This window comes from Corvus brachyrhynchos, unplaced genomic scaffold (genome assembly GCF_000691975.1).
Source record: "Corvus brachyrhynchos isolate BGI_N302 unplaced genomic scaffold, ASM69197v1 scaffold140, whole genome shotgun sequence".
NCBI lineage: Eukaryota > Metazoa > Chordata > Aves > Passeriformes > Corvidae > Corvus > Corvus brachyrhynchos.
This window is the reverse complement of record NW_008235809.1, coordinates 581,364-585,040: the sequence shown is the minus strand read 5'-3', so window position 1 is coordinate 585,040 and position 3,677 is coordinate 581,364.

Genomic DNA, 3,677 nt, shown 5'->3' with positions numbered 1-3,677 from the left:
GGAGTGCGGCCGTGACCCGGGGCGGGCATTGCGCTGCCTTCAGGCATTGGCGTGCGCTTCCACAAGTGCCTCGTTTACACAGCCGCAAGTCCGCTTGGTTTCATACGATCATGAAAGTTGGAAGAGACCTTCAAGACAATCCAGTACAACCGTGTGCCCAGAACTGCCCCTGTATCCCTTAAGCCACATCACCCAGAGCCGGATCCAGACGGCACTTGACCTTCAGGGATAGTGACTCCAGCACGTCCCGGGACAGCCTGTTCCAATGACTGACCATTCGAGTTTAGCCACAAAACCGTGTCCGATTGCTGGCACAGCCCCTACCCAGCCCCTTTCCCTCCACATGGAAAGCGTTCAAGGCCGGGTGGATGTGGCGATAAGCAGCCTGGGCTGGTGGAAGGTGTGTGGCAGCAGGACCAGGGTAGTGACCATACCCTTGGGTTCGGCACTGCTGAGGCCACACCTCGAGTGTTCCGTGTCCAGTGCGGGGCCCCTCACAAGACGCTGAGGAGCGGGTCCAGAGAAGGCAACGGAGCTTGGGAAGGGTCTGGAGCGCAAGTCCTGTGAGGAGCAGCTGACGGAGCTTGGGGTGTTTATCCTGGAGAAGAGGAGGCTCAAGGCGGGGCCTTATCACTCTCTGCAACTCCCTGACAGGAGGGTGTAGCCAGGTGCAGGTCGGTCTCTTCTCCCATCCAACAACTGACAGGACAAGACGACACAGCCTTGAGGCTGTGCCAAAGAAGGTTCAGGTTGGACATTGGGAAGCATTTCTTCACAGAACGGGTGATTCAGCATAGGACTGGATTGCCCAGGAGGTGGTGGAGTCACCATCCCTGGAGGCGTCTAAGGAAAGACTGGATGTGGCACTCAGCGCCATGGTCTGGTAGACATGATGGTGTTCTGTCATAGGTTGGACTGAAAGATCTCAGAGGTCTTTTCCAGCCTGATTTATTCTGTGATTCTGTGCCCCTGCCCATGGCAGAGGGTTGGAACGAGATGATCTTTAAGGTCTCTTCCAACCTAAATTCTGTTATTCCATGATTCTGTGTATGTATATATGTACCTGTCAGGTGAACTCAGTTGAGCTCTCAACAGTTTTTACTTCAGATTCTGGAGATGGCGTCCCTCGGCTCTGCTGTTGATGAGCACCTTTTCAAACCTTGAGCCCTTTTGTAAGTGGCACACCAAAAACTCAAAAAAATTCTTATCAAGGCTAAATCCCATGTAAGTTTCCAGGCAGTGTAATTTATTGCAGAATAAAGGTGTTTATGGTGCAGGCATGCCCTGCACTTTTCAGTTCACAGTTAGAATATTGCATTTAACCGTACCGAGATACATAAATACGAACATATGTAAAATAGGTATTTAATACATAAATAAAATACATGAATAAATAGAGGGTTGTTTTTAGTGTTTGAGGGTTTTATTTGTTTTTTTTTTTTAACGGGACCCTGTTTACCAAGAGCTCTGAGTCACTCTGGAAGTGACTTTACCTTTCATCATTTTCCATGCCCCCAGTCCTTGCATCCCCTGCTATTGTTACTTGGTGACAATTTGATGCAGCATAAGACAGAATAGCAGATGGACAGTCCTGATCCCCAGAGGATCTGGACTGCTCACACAAGGGATTGCTGATTGTTCCTCTTCTGGTTTTTGAGGCCTGCTGATTATTCACAGTCCACTTACTGTGCGACATTCGGATTTTTTTTTTAATCTTTCTGGGTTTTTAGTTAATTAAAATGTCCTACTGTACCAGCTCAAATGCCAAACCAAAGCTGAAGGATATAACATGACTGTTATTTTTATCAAATAAGTGTTCGCTCCAAGAAGAGATACCATAATAGCACTACAAGATCTGTTTCCTGAAAATGTCATTTCTGAGTTGTCATTAAACTCTATAATTTATTAATTTAATCCTGTATGAGGAACTTGGATCTTTTCCTGAGGATTACAGTCAAGATGACAGGCATGTAATTTAACCTGGGTCATTCCCTTTACCTTCTTTTAACATAGTCGCTGTATTAGCTTTCTTCCTGTTCTTTGGAGCTCCCAAGGTGTATTGAGAATCATATTTAGAGATCAAAAAGAGGTTCCAAAAAGCTCTTTCAAAAACCTGTATGCAAGCTATGCTGGTTTACTGATACAAATTACAGCTGTAGTGCTGCTGTTTAAATTTTTTTTAAAGTACTGTTACTGGAAAGAATTTAATCTTTGTCTTGTCTGATAATATTTACCTATTTCACTGAAATACAAAGCTATTTGTTGAATACATTTTCTGACAGGACTGTTAACAATTCTTACATTTCACTTTAGTAATGTCATTGGTATAATTTGCCTTGTACCTACGTTCAGTTCACATTGAAGCACAACTTACATTTTCTCCAATTCCTATCTTAAAGCAATTTTATCATCTCCATTTTTATCAATAGAATGCACTGTTTGGGCTGTTACAATTATTTTCACTTGCCCACTGGATAGCGTGGCGTTTAAGTACGTTTGCATTTTGTCCTGATTGCATTTTAAAGGTTAACTAATAGAATGTTCATTATGAACTCCTAATTTTTTTCTTTTGAGGTTTTGGGGGTTTTTTTTGATTCTTTTCTGAAGGGCCTCATTACTTTCCATTTTGTAAAAATCAGTTTTTAAAAATAGTTGCTAATTACATTATTGATTTGCCCTCTTCTCTGTATTTTGTTACAAAAGCAAACAAATTAGGATCACTTATAGGTTAATAATTTTTTTATTGATCAATTTCATTTTTATTACAATGAGGTGTCCAGTGAAGTTCCTTATACTTAGCAGTCACTTTTTTGATTTAGAAACTCAGGTGTTTACAGAAATTGCAATGTAATGGTGTAATTTCAAATGAATGTATTTCTTCATTATTAATTTCAGTTCTGAGTCATTATCTGATGAACATGAACTAAGAAGTTCAGTGTGAATCAAATTAAGAACACATGTACTTGAATTTTTAGTCAATTAATTTTTTTTTTTTACACCAATGCAACTCTGATACACAAAAGCAAAATCTGGATGAAAAGGAGAGCAAACAAGACATGTTTCAGCACATTATTTTGTTGGTGTTGATCCCTTCCACACAGCAGAGAGCTGGCGTGCCAGAGAGGAGCGCTCCAATACCCACCTAGGAGATCCTTTGTCACGACCTTCATAACTGCAGTTTATTTTACACTGCCGAGCAGTATTTGAAAAATATTTCTGAGTCCTGCATGGCTTTATCAGGAGTTCAGAAGGCTGTAGCCCCGATACTGCAATGTGTGGTTGATGTTGTTTGGGTTTTCACTGGGCATCTCGTTGGCTACAGACTCCCCTTCCTCCCCCATCCCAATGCCAATGGTATCCAGAGAGCTGAGGCCCGAAATCTTCAAAACACTCTGTTAAGAAGTAATAGCGCAAAAGGACAGGCTGTGGTCTATAAATAGTTCTGTTCATCTAGCAGTAAATTGACCTTGTAATGCATCCTAGTTTATCCTTAAGCCCATCTCTGGCAGAATGCAGTTCTGTTCTGAAATAGCTAGGATTTTTTAATTGCTGCTAGCCAGCTGGGAGGTTGAAATAAAAGGGAAAAGAGCAAAGGCGTGAATCTGAGAGTCATACTTTCTGTTGTGCTAGTTGCAGTTGCCATGATTTGCTTCTCCTTGGGAGCAGGGATTACCCCA